This window comes from Semicossyphus pulcher, unplaced genomic scaffold (assembly GCF_022749685.1).
Source record: "Semicossyphus pulcher isolate SPU_LCO1_2020_fin unplaced genomic scaffold, fSemPul1.0.p SCAF_19, whole genome shotgun sequence".
In the NCBI taxonomy this organism is placed as follows: Eukaryota; Metazoa; Chordata; class Actinopteri; order Labriformes; family Labridae; genus Semicossyphus; species Semicossyphus pulcher.
The window spans coordinates 3,446,515-3,465,323 of record NW_027211692.1 but is presented as its reverse complement, the minus strand read 5'-3'; the positions used below and the strand labels follow the sequence as shown (position 1 = coordinate 3,465,323).

Sequence of the window (18,809 nt, the reverse complement as noted above, 5' to 3'; positions counted from 1 at the left end):
TGGGAGAAATAAGGTGTACATGTAGAGGAGGCGGTCAGGTGGTGAATACAGAAAGATAGTTGAACATTAATTACCACGATGGTTCATCATCCTAAAAGCCCTCTGATTGGACGGCTGCCTGCGTCCTTACAGGTTATTCCTTCAGTCAGAATTATACCTGCTTTTATAATCGGAGGTGCTGACGGAGCCGAATCACTGTCACTAATAAATCTCAGAGACGGAGGGAAGAAGGAGCACGAGGAGGGGGAGGATGAAATAACTGACAAGAGGAGCAGGAGGTTAACTGCCTTTATGATGGAGGGCAGACGACTCTGAAACACGATATGGGAGATAAAGAGAGGGAGGCAGGGAGACAGAGGACGATAAATAAGCTTCTTTCACTTGTATCAATAAGAACCTTTGTCTCATTACAAAGTCTTTCCTTCACTTCAACTTTAGGCTGGGATTCTCTGCAGCTCTGAACGTCCACGTTTTTATTCTATCTGACCAATTAGATGGAAATGCATCTGTTGACAACAAAGCTATAGTCTGACGTGCTCTGATAATCTCACCCTGAGTGAGAGGGACTGATGAGCGAGCAGGAAGACTTTTCTCGGTGTCAAACTAAATAAACAGAAGTTCCTTTTGTTGTTGTTTGGGAAAACACGCCTGCAGAGTTAGCGTGCATAACAAAAATCAGCTGAACGTAAACACATCGAGTGAAAGTCGAATATCTGAATGCAACAAAAGAGAGAAACAGGAAATCAAAGAGCGAGACAGGAGACCGAGAAGTTCAGGACAAATGTCATGAACATGGAGGCGACCTGTGTGTCTCTGTTCTCCTGCTACATGCTGCATTACATGAACCCAGTGAGAGTGACCGTCAACAACACACTCATTGAGGACCCCAAAAACACGAACACATGAAACTGCACAAATACAAACACATTTTTATAGATGAAACTAAACAGAGTGATGGGGAGCAGTCGGCTAATGTGTGAGTAATTGTTTGAACCTCTTACACACACACACACACACACACACACACACACACACACACACACTCAGTGTGCTGTTTCCTGGCAGAGGATAACAGCAGTGAGATGTTTAGTATTCAGAGAGAGGAAACAGAGGAGAGAGCGAGCTGGCGTCACCAACAAAGCAGCCTCTTCACACACTCAGACTGTGTGTGTGTGTGTGTGTGTGTGTGTGTGTGTGTGTATGTGTGTGTGTGTGTGTGTGCATGGCTGGATCTCCCCCATGAAACATTTGTTCATGCATAAACTAACTGCTCATTACAACTTAGGAAGGATGGTGTGTTTCCTTGTGTCAGTGTGTGTGTGTGTGTGTGTGTGTGTGTTACTGCACCATTTCTTCCATCACAAGAGAACAAAGACGGAGTGTACTCACCCAAACCAGAGTCATGGGGTTGTCGGGGTTCAGCTGCCCTGAAACAGATAAAGAAAAGTATTCAGTTAAACACAGTGAAGAATAGGATGTTTACATTGTGTTTTATTATCTTTACAACAAATCACAATCAAATCAGAGCGTCAGGCTTGTAAACAGCCTGCAGCACAAGCTCACACCTCAGGTACTGAATGCGTGTTCAGCACACACACACAGACACGCTGTAATCCTGCACACGCTCGTGCATGTCCTCAGAGACGCAGAGCAGCGTGCGTCCAATAACGGTCCAATCTCTCTGCAGCCTCGACAAAACTAAACGCTCGCAGGTCAATAAGAATCCTGTTTTTTAGAAGGATTTATTTCCACTGCAACAAGAGGAAATCATTCAGAGAGTCCAGAGTCAATATGTTCACCGTGAACACCAGAGAGCGTTTCACTTATCAGTCTGGAGTGTTGCCTGTGTGTGTTTTAATTGTCCGGCCCACACAGAGATTTCAACAGTGGACACTAAACGTCCTTCAGATCGTTCGTTCCTGCGGCCGCAGTTTGTGTTGAAATAAAATCACAGTAAAGAAGAAAAGAAGAAGCCGTCGGTAAAGATCACATGTGAAACAGAGAGCAGAGATCCAGCCTCACAAAGCGTGGGAATGTGCACGTCTCTGCAGGCTGAGGGGGCTGATGACGGCGTGCCAAGAGTTCAGCGGTTAATTCACTAACCTGTCTGTCTGCCTGTCTGTCTGTCGGTCTGTGTGTGTGCCTGTCTGACTAACTACCTCTCTGTTTGCCTGTCTGGCTCCTCTCTCAGAGACGTGCCCGTGGTAGTGATGAGGGCGAACTGTCTTCACAGAACGAGGAGGTATAGATTGGATTATTGATCAGCGTGTGGAGAAGGAGAAAAGACGTGTGTGTGTGTGTGTGTGTGTGTGTGTGTGTGTGTGTGTCTGTGAGTGGGTGTGGGAGAGTGAAAGAAGAAAGATGACAGAGAAGAGGACGGAGTAAAAGAGGTCAGAAAGTGTGGAGTGCATTCAGGAGCTGTTAGCTGGAGCAGAGTCACGCCTCGTTGTAAACATGGTGAAGCTACAGGCTAACTGCTGTCACGTGTTCGTGGAGTGTTTAAATTAACTCTGGCTCATCGTTATCTTCGCCTCCTGCTTTCTGCTGAACAACAATGTCACAATGAACGAGTACAGATTCTGATCAGTCCCACGACACGCTGTTGGTGATGTCAGAGACCTAATTAAAGATTACATCACCAACCGGAGGAAAGATACGACGTTTAATCTGGTTACAATAACGTAACGGGCTTTTGTGTGGCCGAGTGGGAATTCAAATATTGGGAGCTGCTGGCTTTAACTGAATCTATGTTGAGCGGCATGAAGGTGAAATTGTGGAGCAAAGAAGAGGGAGGCATGAGGCACATTTCATCTTCAGAACTGTGATGATGAATGAGATGTTACAGAAACGACCTGTAAAGTTTGAGTTTTGCTCTTCCACTTCGTCCACTTCCTGTTTTAACTGTCTTGTTTGTCAGTGAAACCCACAGACAGGTTTGTTTAATGATCGACCCTGCACACTGATTTAGAGTCGTGGCTTTAACAGTTATGATGAGAAGACGGCAGCCAATCAGAGGCTTGCATGACAAACACATAAGAACAGTTAAGATAAAGTACGGCAACAGAGGGAGGACAAACTTTCTGAAGACTAGAGGTACGAAGGACGGACCTGGAAGAGGACCTGCGATACATTGAGGTGAAATAACGAGCTCACTGCCCGCACACACACACACACACACACACGCACACACTGCCCTCTTGGTCTCACAGCCTTGTACAAAGTTGTTTTTCAGTGTGATAACCCAAAATGAGAATCTACTGTTACTGTTTGTGTTTGTCAGCTTTTCCAGTGTGTGTGTGTGTGTGTGTGTGTGTGTGTGTGCGTGTGTGTGAGACAGGCGGAGGAATAACAGGAGTGTACAGAGGTCATGAATAAACCGAGTGGACAACAAGCGAAGGAGACAGAAACAGAGACGGTGACGTGTTTTTATCTGTCAAACACACTTCTTCTCCCCCGTCTCATTATTGTGCTGCTGGTATCTACACACACACACACACACACACACACACACACACACACAGGACACATAGTATTGCCAGAGTGCAACAGTAAACAAGGGAAGCTGGTATGAGCCAATATTAAGGCACACAAACACAAACACAAACTCACACAAACACAGGGCAGATAAAACTGCTACAACTCGACAGAGACCTGTTTGAGTCCCAGGCAACACTGTGGTAGTAATACACACATACACACACACACACACCAATACAAATACATAAAGAGTAAACAAAGGGAAACATGGCCGACAGTTTCACATCCACAGGTCGGAGCAGCTGCACATTTGACTCTCTGCACCTTTACAGCTCAGCAACAATAACACCTGTTCACAGAGAAGCTCTAACAGATAAAAACAAGAGGACTCGTCTTTAAAAGAATCAATAAGTGCTTAAATGTGCTTCTTTTTAAGTGTCAGGAAATGTCGGCCATATTTAAGCCCAGAGACAAAAACAAAGGTAGATGTTGGTGTAGTGATGTGATGTAGGATCAGGGCGTTTTATTTTGAAGGCCAGGCTCAGTAAGCTGTTCCTGTGTCTGACTTCCTGCCTGGCTCAGCTGCTCTGTGCTCCTCAAAGAGGCCGTACAGCTCGGTCAGACTCTTCTGGAGCCTTCAGAGTTTATCAGAGTAAATAACTTTTACTTCAAACCATCAACACCAAAGTCTGACTGGAATCGAACCAAGACGACGCTTTGGCATCAACTGAAACAAACTCAACCCGAGACACCAGAGTCCACTCACCGCACAACGTCTGTAATTTAAACTGAAGTGAGAGCTCCATCAACCTCTTCATCTAATCCTGCATAAAACCATCAGATAACTTCTGCCTCGTTCCTCATCCAGAGCTCAGACACTCAAAGTTAGACGGCATTAAAAGAAATGAAATGTTGTAAGTTATTGATTCTGACCACATGACCGCCTTCAGCAAAGACACAGCTACAGGAGGGCCGAGGGTTCAGCCCAGGACTCTGCTGAGCAGCGTTCACTCTCACGCTGAGACTCCGGCTCATTAAAACACGCTGATACCTGTCGATAGAGAAACCATTAACAGTTACCCTGTGGGTCCAGACTCACACGGCTGTTAATGATTTCACAGAGAGGTGGTGGAAGGATGGATTGATACCTGCAGTGAGACACGGAGAGAGGGAACAGTCCGGTCAGTTAGAGTTTGGCTGATTGACGGCCTGGTCCATCGACCTCTGAGCCCTCGACCATCAGGACACTGAGCTTCAATAGCCCCCCTACACCCAACCCTTTTAAACATTTCTTTTATTCTTTCGTTCAGTGCGACACTAAACTCTCGATATTCGCCTTTTGAAAACTTGCATTTCAAAACCTTTCAAAGTAAAAGTTTAACTAGTTCTAAAGTTCCACGATTCACAGAGCGTCACTGTAGCCGGGCAGCTGTCAGCAAACAGGATGGACGGAGAGGATGTCGAACCCCTGTCTGGTTTAAAAGTGGTTCAGCCGACTTCACAGACATTCATCATGAGCAGAGTGTCGGCACAGCGACAATCTGAAGTCCTGCTGCCCTCACGCCTGGATCCCACAGGATATGTGTCCAGTGAGTTCCGTCTGTGCCGCGGTTCTGGTCCGTCAGATGCTGCGAGCCCTCGCCCACAGGAACCGTGATCTCTGTGCTTCTACCAGTGATGAGGACACTACTTATTTAAAAGTGTTCTTTCAAGATTTCAGTGTGTTGTTGTGAAAACAGAAAAAAACAGGAGTCTGTACCGGTCTGAACATGATGTTTTATTTTGAAATGACCGGATGCTGGATGCTGTTTTCGTGTGTGACTTCCTGTTTGGAACGATCTGCTCTATTCAGCTTGACGTGTGCTTGAAGCGGCCTCCGTCAAAAATAGACCTGGCGCGTATCTTTAGCGGTGCAGAGCGGAGAGACGTTTATGGGACGCGCCGGAGACGGGCCGCGACGCGTGCATTGGAATCACGAGCATCGACTTGAATTGGCGTGATCGACTCCGGAGGTCGCAGCGCAGACGGAACGTGCCGGAGACGGATCCTGTGGGATTTGAGGGTCACTCTATCGGTGTGACGCTGCCCTCCATCATCGCTCATCACTCTTGTCATCGTCACATATGATTCGGTCGACATCACCCAACCTTAATTCTGCCTTTCTCTCCACAACATACTTGGAGGAAAAGTTTTCTGTGTTCATTCATCCATTTCATCCACTTCATCCGTTATGACAGGAAATCCCTTTTAGCCTGTGTCGGTCAGTGGGAGGGTGAGGCCCGGAGAGCGGCTCACAGACCACAGAAGGAACCAGACAAGAAGCATAGAGCTGGGTGATGGATGGCGCTGCTTTGGAGGGTGCATGGAAGTGTGTGACAACTCCTGATTTTCATGCTACTTTTAACAAGTTATCTTGAACATGCCTTGCATAAATGAAATGGTGTCTTCATTTGTGTAAATATTTAGAATATAATAGAAATATGAGCAGAAACATATCATTATACGTTGCATGGACATGGGTGAATAAGAGTTCAGCAGGTTTCTTTGTCTTCCTCTGCGTTCGGTGTTCATTAAAAAGCTGTAACAGCCGCATCCTGAACCCTCACAGGTGGCTGTCAGAGAAACAACAAGGTAAGCAGAGGCAGAGTCTGCACACTGTGCTCTTCTCCTGCAGCGCAAAATCTATTAGCATGAAATGAAAGTGACTTTTAGAGGCGCAGTGTTCATCAGACAGAAAATGACAAAGTAGACTCTCACCTCTTTCAACACTGTGAGCAATTAAGGGCCTCGTGCCTCCTCTCTCTGTGTCTGATGGAGAGCAGCTGTCTGAAAATGTCTCCTTTATAAGGCTATAATGAAAAATACACACATACGTATATTTCTGCTTTCTGAAGGATGACAGCTTGTGGGTCGACAGAGATCATGAATAACTTTATCAACCATATAAATAGTTCTGTTTGCAGTTTTAGGATATATATCGTCTTACTCCGGGGCTTCACAGTCATTAATCTAATGTGTACGAGGAGTCCCGTCTCAGCCTCATTCCTCATGCAGAGAACAAACCACTGGTCTTACCTCCTGACTGGTCAATTACCAGCTCTGCCACAGTCCTTCTATAAAGAACGAGACCTCAACCCTCCACAGACTGCACCTTTTAGCTCATCTCCGACCCTGAGCAGGGGGGCTGTCATGCATGCAGGAGAGCTCATTTAGAAAGAGAGGAAGCAAGAGATGGAGAAAATAGATTTATAAAGGGACACACAACAGTGGGATAATTGAGGGTTCAGCTCCCGCTGGGTATCCTCCCACTGTGTTAAAGGTCGCTCCACTGCTGACAAAATATTCTCATTTTCACTTCACTGCTGATGGTGTGTTTCAGCGCTGCAGGAAGATGGATGAAAGGGTCACTTCTTCCACACCCCTCTCTGAACACCAGGACCTGCTGCTGCTGTTTTAGTACATTGTTAGCCCTGACTGCAGGTCTGAGGTGCCAGAGTTTCAACACCCAGCCAGAGGAGTCAATTAATTACCAGCTCGCCACCACAGAGTGAAACAGGAGCTCCACTCTCTGTTTGAAGAGAAAGAAAAGGGTTCTGTCTTGTTTTAGTGGTTAGGAGTCCATTTGAAAAACCAGCTGCATCCATTATGAGCTCAGCCATCAGAGCGTTTCAGTCGCCACATACACAACCACAAACATCCACACACATCTACAACAGCACACATCTACAACCACACACATCTACAACCTCACACATCCACACACATCTACAACAGCACACATCTACAACCACACACATCTACAACCTCACACATCCACACACATCTACAACAGCACACATCTACAACCACACACATCTACAACAACACACATCTACAACCTCACACATCTACAACCGCACACATCTACAACCGCACACATCTACAACGGCACACATCTACAACCACACACATCCACAACCTCACACATCCACACACATCTACAACAGCACACATCTACAACCACACACATCTACAACAACACACATCTACAACCTCACACATCTACAACAACACACATCTACAACCTCACACATCTACAACAACACACATCTACAACCACACACATCTACAACAGCACACATCTACAACCACACACATCTACAACCACACACATCTACAACAACACACATCTACAACCACACACATCTACAACCACACACATCTACAACAACACACATCTACAACAACACACATCTACAACCACACACATCTACAACCACACACATCTACAACAACACACATCTACAACCACACACATCTACAACCCTTAAAGATATACAACCTCAAACATCCACAACCTCAAACATCTACAACTTCAAACATCCACAACCTCAAACATCTACAACCTCAAACATCTACAACCTCAAACATCCACAACCTCAAACATCTACAACCTCAAACATCTACAACCTCAAACATCCACAACCTCAAACATCCGCAACCTCAAACATCTACAACCTCACACATCTACAACAACACACATCTACAACCACACACATCTACAACCACACACATCTACAACAACACACATCTACAACAACACACATCTACAACCTCACACATCTACAACCCTTAAACATCTACAACCTCACACATCTAAAACCTCACACATCTACAACCTCACACATCTACAACAACACACATCTACAACCTCACACATCTACAACCCTTAAACATCTACAACCTCACACATCTAAAACCTCACACATCTACAACCTCACACATCTACAACCCTTAAACATCTACAACCACACATCTACAACCCTTAAACATCTACAACCTTGCACATCTACAACCTCACACCTCTACAACCCTTAAAGATATACAACCTCAAACATCTACAACCTCAAACATCCACAACCTCAAACATCCACAACCTCAAACATCTACAACCTCAAACATCCACAACCTCAAACATCTACAACCCTTAAACATCTACAACCTCACACATCTACAACCTCACACATCTACAACCTCAAACATCTACAACCACAAACATCTACGCCCACACACATCCACAACCTCAAACATCTACAACCACAAACATCTACACCCACACACAATCTCCAGGCTTGGGCCGAAGCCAGCAGCTGTACGAGCTCGCTCCGTGTAAAAAGGTCGGTGTGAAGTCGTGGTGATTATTGCCAAAGAGAAATCTTCACAGTCCAGCGCTCATTTCTTTACTTCTTATCTTCCCCTTCATTAAATGCAAAATACTGTGATTTCTGTGATTTACCAGTTAGTTATTCCCTCGCACTCATCAAGAGGTTTAAACATTGTGAAATGTTCTCTGTGGAAGTGTTCTCACTCATGTAAGATTACAGTCTGCTTATTCTTTGACTAAAGGTCACACAGATGAAATTATACAAAAAAATACAAACACAGCAGGACTACATTTAGTTCTGTCCGAGGAGGGAAGCCGCTGAGCTTCTTCAGGCACACTGAGCCGACGCTCGCAAAGAGCTTGGTCTGATTTCAGAATCAGCAGAACAGATCTGCATTGATATATTGATCGTTCAGGTGTCAACTATAAATAAATGACCAGCTCTTTTAAAAATGCTTTTGAGTTTTGTTCTTAAAGACAGAAGTCCAAATGTTCTGATTTCATAAATGTAAAATATCGTCGGTTTTCTTTCGTCCTCTTTGAAAGTTAACTGAACATCTTTGGGTCGTGGACACAACCAGACATTTAGGCCATGTCCACACGTACACGGGTGTTTTTCAAAACGTAGCCTTTTCTGTGTTTTGACCTTTCGTCCACACAAACGCCGTTTACGTCCCTGAAAACGGATCATTTTTAAAACTCCGGCCAGGGAAACTCTGTTTCCGCGAAGACGGGGTAAAAGGCGTTTTTGGCTCGCGACGTCAGGCTGTGCGGCGTTATCTCCATGGTGATGCGTCACTAATGAGGCGACATTCCTTGCAAAATGACGGACGTGACAAAAACAGCGATGCTTAACAGGACTTTTTACATGTGTACACATACATGTACAGTTACTCATTTACTACATTGAGGAACAAAAAGACAGATTTTTTTAGACTTTTGATTGTCCGCGATTCTTCTTCTTCCTCTTTGCATGACCGGGTTATATCGCCGCCTGTTGGTGTGGCCTTCTCATGACATGTTTCTGTTGTGTTTTTGCTTTTTCTTTTGGACAGGGATTTTTTATAACCGTGTTTGTGTGGATGGCGTTTTTTGGAAACAAGGGCAAAAACTCTGTTTTCAATAACACTCAAGTACGTGCAACATTTATCATTTCCATTTTTAACACTGAATACTAATCGACTAAATGAGACAATAATCTTTGGTTGCTTTCCTGCAGCAGACTACTTTACTGAACTGACTACTTCCTGATGTTCGTTCTATATTTGCAGGAGCATCGAGTTTGATTGACATACCGAGAGATAAAGTGAACGTGACAGAAGCATCAGAGTGAGCTGCTCATTCTTCATGTGAAACAGAGACAGACATCATCTAATAGAAAGTGAGATATGCTCTGACCATCTGCGTCCTGCAGTCATTAGCCGACTACAGTGCTCACTCTCCTGCAGAGGAAGAACTGTCTTACAGTCGTGCTTTGTTTCTCTGCTAGCTGCTCGCCCATTAGCTCTGACGCTGCCGTCACTGATTCTCTGTGAAGTCTCAAAAACACTAAAGATGTTTGTTTCTGTGCCGCAAAGTGCATGATGAGAAATACAGACAGCGGCAGAAATATTCAATATTTGTTTACAGCAGCCTGTCGAGTTTAAAGAAGCACACTGATCGTTCAAAGTTTACTGTTTTATCTTTAGCAGCTTCAGACTCGTCACAGTGAGATCAGAGAGGCAGCACGTTTAACTGACTGCGTGAGTGCTTCTCTTCCTGTCGTCTTTAGTTCAGGCTTTCACTCATTTAACTCCAACCTCCAAGTCTCTCTCTAATAATAATCTTAAATGTGAATTCCATCAGTAGACCGAGTTATCTAACATGCCAGCACAGATGCCTCGTCCCCCACGACTGATATTTTATTAAGCGACGTCTCTCAGCACGACGACGAATTGAAATTCTCAGCGTTCGGTGACATTTCGGTCTCGCTGGGCGACGAAAAAAAGCATTTTAATAAGAAACTGCATCATTTATTTGTCCGTGCTGTTCACTGTGGGAGCCGCAGATTAGCAGACAGCTACAGATGCTGCACACATTTAAATCTGCTCATGTTTTAATGTACTCTTTAAAATAGGATGTGACTGATTTACTGTGAGGTTAGAAAGCCTACACGTCTTAGTCTCACCCCTCCAGGGTCAGACAAGTGTTGTAATGTTTATTCAAAAGTGTAATGCTGCATGATTTCTGTTTAATTGGTGAAGAAGCTCCTTTGGTTTATTTCCCTGAGCTTTCCTAGAGGGAACTTTTTAAACCTCCCTTTATCTACCTGAATCCAGCTTCCGATGATCTCTGTGTCTCAGAGACAGAAACTGTGACAAAACTCTGCCAACATGGCAACCCAAAATATGAATGCAGATGATGCTTAAGGAGTAGGTTTTTTTTGCCGCTTTTACATATGACAGGTGAAGACAGACAGGAAATGTGGGGGGTAGAGAGTGGGGAACGACATGCACCAAATAGATCGGCAGCCCGGGAGTCGAACCGGGAATGAGTGCATCGAGAAGCGTAGCCTCTGCACATTGGGCGCCCGCTCCACTAAGCGAGCCAAACCAGCGCCCAGAGGAGGAAGTTTTGCAGACATGCAGCCGTATTTGTTCAAATTGAGTCTGAGGCAGAGAGATGCAGTGGAGCGAAGGCTGCAGCTGCTCCAGTGCAATGTATCCTGGAACTCTTTGGTCACCTAACATCAACACCGATTGGACGAGCACATAAAACTGTGGTGTGATAGGTGTATGAACAGACTTATTAATCATGGGAAAGGTAAATTCATCATGCTGATAGGAGCACTTCATCACACAGTCAAGGCACATTTACCTCCTCGCTCAGGAACATCCGGATGCTAATATGCTAACAGAGGCGAGACGCTCTTTCACAACGTGTCACTTCATGACTCATTATTTCCTCATCTGTCTTCTTCCTGTCTTTCTTCTTTCTTCCACTTTCCCTCCCTCTCATCCCTCACTCTCCGACAGCCACTGACCACAGTTTGTACTCAGCTTAATGGCTTGTGGAGTTTTGTTTGTTTAGCACTTCCACATCACACTCACATACCCCCGTCCCACCGAAATTAGTGTGTTGACACAGGTTTTTCAGACCCGGGAAGACCTGTTTATAGATGCCAATTGTCTCTTTTCCCATTGTCAGTGAAGTATCCTCCTGTCGGTCTCTTTTCTGCTGCGTCACCGTCTGACGTCACAAACACGAATATTAATGTTGTGACGTTGGCGAACGATCCGATTCTTTTGAACGGCTCTTTGTTGTAGGTGAGACACGTTCTCACGAGTCCGACCACTCTCTCAGCTCGGATCTCATGGCTTCGTTCCTTTCCGAGAGCCGGAACGGAGCCACGAGATCCGGCTCCTTTCAAAGAGCCATAATTCCCAACACTAGAAGATGTTACGGTGGTTAGGTCTTTATTGTATCTATTACTCATTCAGTCTGTTTATCAAACTTGGCACCGATAAATTTGGAACAATGTTCGAGCGCTGCTAGGACGGAGACGGGCGGAATTTGTAGCTGAGATGACGAGGAGTCGCAGAAGTTACTGACGGAGCATAGCATCGCGCCGGAGAGGGGACGGAGATTAATGTGTCAACACAGGTTTTGTGTTCCCATCAATGCCGATCGGAGCCGAGGCGATAATTACCCGGGTCGACTGCAGAGTCATTTGACCCACGTCTGAATGCTGATTGAAACCTTTCACACGAAGCAACAAAGCCAGGTGTTAGCGAGTGTTAGCAGGTTTTTTGACCAGCGGGAAAACGGCTACAGACGAACTCTGAGTCCCTTTCGAAACCTGAACCTGAGATTTTGTAACGGCTGAATTATTGAGTGCGACAGGCGAGAGCTGACTTTCACTCAGAACAGAAAATGAAACGGGATGAACTCCTCTCTGCTGCTCTCGTCTCATAATGAGACATAAATATTGTAACAGTTAGCGTAGCAGCATGCTGCATGTGTGTAATAAGTGAGTGTTTGGAACATGCGGATCACGTATTGATTTTCACTGGTAATAAACATTGATTGTTACAGAAGGGGCAGAGGAGGTGTGAACACAGGTAAACATTATTTTAATTACTCTGCATGAAAATGATGTTTTAGTGACAGAAAGAGGAAACATGAGGGAGCTGCTGTCCTCACACGCAGCCTCACACTAATGAGCGCGTCCAACAGGTGAGAACATCTCATCACATGTTTGCACACTTTCAGTTTGTGCCGTCACATCAGGCAGAGAGGGAACGTGGAGCCTGCGGACCTCAACAAACACTTGTGTTATTTGTTCATCCATTCAGAGTCAGAGTGTATTTTCAGCTGCTGCAGAGCTTCATATATCACAGCATCAGGCTGCCACAGAGAGTAAACACGTCTCTGTACAAACACACCCTGGGAGCCTTTTGGGCCTGTTTGTGTTGTGCTTTTTATTGCTTTACATGAATATCACGCAAAGCTGCAAAGACCTGCAGCGAGATGGAGACAGATCCAGAGAGAAGGAGCGGATTTATGTGACGGAGCGGATCAGAGCAGCAGGAGAGGAAAATCAAGATGATGAAAAAGCATCGACAGATCTGCTAAATGACGATCTAAGAGTGTTATTTCTTTTGATTGTAACGTTTAAATAAACGAACACGATGGAAGATGCACAGGAATGGAAGAGACTGAACCTGCAGCTACCTCTCCTATGTTCCCCTCTGAGTTATCTCGTGTCTCAGATTAGATCTATAAGCTTCTCTCATCACCTGTCACCTGGCAGACGATGCAATTGTCCCGAATTCACCAAACTGTAACAGCTTTTCCTCCCTGACCTCCGCCCCGAGTCAAAGTTTCACCTCCACTGACCGCAGCAGTCACTTCCTTTCCTCTGAATCCATTATTTAGAGCCGGGTGCCAGAGCAGATGGCAGCGCGGGGATGAAAAGGCTCGAGAGTGAAGGAGAAAAATGAATAAAGGGGGATGTCAGGAATCGTGAGGCGAAGAGGAATGATGCTGCGCGAACGCGGCAGTCAGAGAAAGAGAGGGAACAAAGACAGGCAGATAAATAATTGTGGAGCCTGCGAGAGACACGGTGATGGACGGATAGACAGGGCGAGAGACGGAGAGGTAAAAGGAACAAATAGCTGTAATAAATCTTTCAGCTTGTAACTGAGACACAAAACACGGCTCTCAGGGGAAACGGCATGTAACGTTAGAGGAGGCCAAAGAGGGGGGAGACGGGGAACACTAATAAATGAAGAAAAGAGATTCAGCAGGATATAAAGGAGAGCAGAGAGCAGAGGAAGAGATTCATTTAGAGAGGAAAGAACCTTTCTAAGAGCGGAGGCAGAGGGGACGAGACTAAAACACAATCCTCTATCAGCTCATTGTTGCAGAATTCAAAATCATACAGAAAGTCTGCTGCTCGCTGTCACTCTCAGCTCATCAGACAGCAGCTGGGTGTGTGGCCTGAAGCTTCACAATATGATGATCCAGGTGAGGGGTACTCAATCAGAGAGGGGCCGAAATGACAAAACTTGGTCTGAGTCGAGGGAGTGAGAGAGAGTGGGGGATGACATGCACCAAATGGATCGGCAGACTGGGAATCGAACCTGCGATTAGTGTGACTGTTATGCAGTTTTAAAAGAACTTCTCTCCATGTAATATTGATCACACGGTTCTACGTTAAAGAGAAACATAAACTATTAGAATAAAATCAATATTCAGTCGTCTGTTAGCGCTGACGTGAAGGATTCTGAATGTGTCCAAACAACCAGCGAGGACACTAAACATTTATCGGCCCTCCCCTTATTGAATGGTTAGCTTACTGAGTTAGCCAGGCTCATACCTGCTAACTAGCTAACTAACGAGTGAATGACGGTTTTTACATGTTGTGGTGACATCAGCAAAGTACATAATGTACTGTACTTGAACGTGAGCTGATCTGGACACTCTCTGCTGACTGCCGTGATGCTAACTGTAATGCTAACATGTTTGGTCTTGAAGCCTAGCGGACGACAGCATGATATCAGGCAGACACGAGCGACTGCTGCTGGGTCGGTACGTTCAGCAAAGTCCTCAAACTAAAAACTACTTTTCTGAACTACCAAACGTCTCTGACCATCTGTCCACGTACGATTGAATCCTTCCTGCCTTCACCTGGGGCAAACCCTCAGGGCCAGTGTGTGTGTGTGTGTGTGTGTGTGTGTGTGTGTGTGTGTGATGTGTGTGTGTGCGTGGGTCAGGTAGGTTTGTATAGTCCAGGTGGTCTCTCAGCTGGTGTCGTGTTCATCAGGATGTTGTACCTCCGTGTGCCGCTCACCTTCACACTCACAGGTCACTGCACACACACCCACACACACACACACACACATTTTAGAAGTCCTTCCTCAGCAGATTTACATTCAAACTTCAGCTAATCAGAATTTCTGCCTCAAACCTTTTTGATATTAACTTCCTGCATCATTAAAGCTTTGTGCTTCAAGACGGAAAACAACATGCACGTCTCCTTAAATCAACATCAGCACCTCCAACGAAACACACCTGAGCTCCTCAGAGCGGAGAGCGTCACAACATCCACACACAAATTATACTTCATCAATTAGTTTGAAAATACAGGAAGTGATGTTTCAATAAAACATGTTTACCCTACATGTTTGTTTTCCCTACAGTGTGTGTGTCTGTGTGTGTGTGTGTGTGTGTGTGTGGGTGAGGAGCCCTGTAGGCTACAGTTTCCATAGGAGCCATCTGCAGTGTGGAGGTCCCATTGGACTACAGTGTGCTTGTGTGTGTGTGTGTGTGTGTGTGTGTGTGTGTGTGTGTAGCAGCTGTTAGTCAGACCTTACACGTGTGTGTTCAGTGGGATCTGGAGGGTATAACTCTTGGATTAATTTGAGCTGCTGCAGCATCAGAGCTTCAGTTTTAAGCTGCCGAGGAGCTCCTGAGCAGCAGCGTGCCGTGTGCAGCTGTAATATACGGCACCTGTCCTGGGAACAGGAATTGGAAAAAGACACTAAATTGGATGAAAGGAATAGAAAATTTAATGCAGGAGCGACTGCGTCTGTGCAGAGGAGGAGGAGGCGCTGTGAGCAGATAGCGATGCAGCACGAGCACACACTCTGAACACGTCTGTAACATGTCTGCAGAAGTCGCATGTTTAATCTTGTTTTTCATTTTATAAATAGATCAGAAGAAGTGTAGACGACTCTTTGCTTGTGTTGTATAAAAACAATAATAATTTTCTTTTGTACATTTTGCTGTCAAAGAGACTCATAACAAACGTGTGACTGTTTGGGGTTTAAAACATCTTCATCAGGCCGACAGGAATGATTCGCACATTTCATAAGAACCAAAAATCCTTCTGGTGTCTTCTCATTAGTCAGCAGTGATTGTTTTTCATCATTTGAGCTCCACTTACATAATTCTTTCCTGGCCTGTGAGTCTGTGATAACTCTCTCCCTGACACCTTCAACAATTCTTCTTGGCCGTGTTAAATAACCAAAACTCTGCCAAGATGATCAGGCAATGCAGAATAGCTGTTGTTGATGTTCGCTTGTTTGCTTCATTTGTGCTGAAACCAGCCTGAGTAACACTTTATATGAAGCATGAGTTAACAGGTGGGAAGGCCCCAATAATTCTATTTAATAATGATAGACTGTGCAAGTGTTATTAATCATGTTAATTGTTATATAATGAAACATTTAAAAGCAGTTAACAGTTAACAGACTTCATATTAACTGTAATAAATCTGATGTGTTTAAAAAAGCATCAAAAACATATTTAAAAGAATTTACAATCTCAGTCATTCTGTCAGTTAAAGAAATAATCTTTAATAATCATTAAATAAATGTCTGTTCAGTCTCTATCTGTCACAATGGTAACACAATGGTGACTGAGCCGATGGCCCACTGATGAAACAGTATTACAGACTCGGTGTCTGTGCAGCGCCCAGTTAGCGACGCACTTCCCATCAGCCAGCAGTGGTTGGTCTGCCAGAGAGGGTAGGCGGAGCTAAGCGGCTGCTTTTCCGCTCTCTGCAAGTGTTGTGAGTAAACAGTAATCTACTATGGCTGAACAAACAAAGAAAAGATGGATGACTACAGATACAACTTCAACAAGAAGTGAAAATCCAAAGAAGAAGAAACAAACTTGACGCTCAGATGAAGCAAACAGTCTGAAAAGGAAAGCGACCGTCAGCCAGGAAAATCAAGAGTTACAACCGGAGCCAACCGTGGACGTCACACATGCAGCACTGTCTGGATATCTGGGAAGTGTGCTCCTGCAATTGCTGTCACAATCACCAGAGGTGTCGCTAAAGAGAACGAAACTGAGATCTTTGAGATTTTAACTGTATACCTTCAATAAGCTTCTTTTTAGATGAATACAAACTTAATCACATATTAATTAGCATTTAATATGCACTTATCAACAATCTGAAGAAGTAATGTTAATAAATCTCTTGTTATGCACTTATTAACAGTTAGCTACACTTGTGTGGTTATCAGATCCATATTAAAACGTATTGATCTTTCTCGATCAGATGCCAGTAAAAGTCAAACTCGAACACACTTTTATCCTTTTTAGAAACAGAAATCGAGCTGAGTGAACTGAACTGAACCATCCGAGTCTTCATCATCTTTCCTGGTGAAAAACCTCCATCAGAGGCTGAGTTATGTCACTGAAAGACCCGCAGGCTTTTATGAATCATTGCCACAATAAATCTGGTCCTAATGCAATTTCTCTGCTTTAACCGTGAGCCAAGCTGACTCAGCCGGGCTTCGCTTTCACTCCTGATTGTCGCAGCTGAAGGCAGCTGCTGATTCATAGAGACGGAGGCACGCGGGCGCGGACACAACATGCAGGCGGAGGACGCAGCACCGGGCTGAGCTGCAGCGCCGACAACATCTCTGCATCTATTGTTTAAAGCAGAGAGCGAAGTCTCAGCAGGGCGTTCCTCCTCAGCCGCTTCAGAGACGAACCTCAGCTCATCCACTCAGCAACAGCTCAGGGGAGGATGTGGCATGATGCAACACATGTTGTCCACTGTTACTTACACAGCTCACAGAGAGGCTGCAGGAGGAGGAGGAGCCTCACAGCCGAGGAGCTTTTCTTCTCTTAGTGATGAACGCTAAACATGCTGCTGAATCACAGCAGGGTCACGTTAGGAAGGAGCTGCTGCTGACACAGAAAGACGGTCAAATCTGCAAACTGTTCAAAGGTCTGAATACAAACTCAAACACACAAAAGAAGCAAACAGCCTCTGTGTTTCGCCCTGGGACGAAGCACAGAGGCTGTTTGCTTGGATTAAAAAGAGGCACGACTTCTCGGCCTTGGGGCCGTCGTCAGACACGTTAATCAGATGAAGGCATTTTCCACCTCTGTCCTCGAGAGACTGTCGGGTTTTTTCCTTTAACATTCGAACTGTTGCACCATTATTACCTCTTCCCTCCAGAGAAAACGCGGCCACGCAGGATGTAACCTCGACAACTTATTAACTGCTAAAGCGGAGGAAAGAGGAGGTGTGAGGAGGAAGAGTTCTACAATATTCACTCACATTGTTAATCCGAGTCTCTAACAGGCTCCTCCCACGCAGCTCCTCTACCTGCTTTGATTCAATATAAATGAGCTCCAGCTGCGTCGCGCTCAGTGCGTCAGGATGAGTCACTCGGTGTCAGGGAGGATGTCATTCACACGAGGAGGTAAGTCTTCCTGCAGAGCTCAGGGTAGTTTCACAAAGAAGCCTCGCTGCTTTTACATAACGAGACTTTTAAATAACAGAAGAGTTGGAAAGGACGAATCAGACTCTCCAAATTGTGGCTCAAACTTTAATTAAGGCAAAGGAGCTGCGCGCTGCAGCCCACACAGGGCTCCGTCAGAGAGCAGTGACTCAGTGTAATAACCCCGAGCAGCTTCTTTAAACAATATCAGTGAGAGCGTGAAGAGGTGCTTTCTAAATGATGTTTGGCTCCTGTGGTGAGCAAAACTAAAGACGGCCCGAGGTGCAACAGAACCAACCCATCGTCTGCTCCATGAACCGTCCTCACAAACATTTACAGACGAGGAAACGAAGCTGTGAACACTGAACGTCTGCAATGTGACGACTCAAACCCAAATGTGTGTCCCAGTTTCACGCTGTTCTGAAGCGGTCACAGCCTGCAGCTCTTTACAGAGTGACTGA

The 18,809-nt window shown here is 45.2% G+C and overlaps 1 protein-coding gene across 3 annotated transcripts in view; it reads right to left on the bottom strand.

Moving 5' to 3' along the window:
• The window catches only part of slc8a2b (solute carrier family 8 member 2b), a 145,684-nt gene that overhangs the window by 91,629 nt on the left and 35,246 nt on the right, over window positions 1–18,809 (bottom strand). For 2 of the 3 annotated variants that reach the window (XM_069668074.1, XM_069668076.1), the window contains exon 2: window positions 1,390–1,427. The gene's annotated coding sequence lies outside the window, so the exon portion shown is untranslated. Of the gene's footprint in view, window positions 1–1,389; window positions 1,428–1,565; window positions 1,611–18,809 lie in introns of those variants that run through there. The other variant, XM_069668075.1, reaches the window with a different exon arrangement.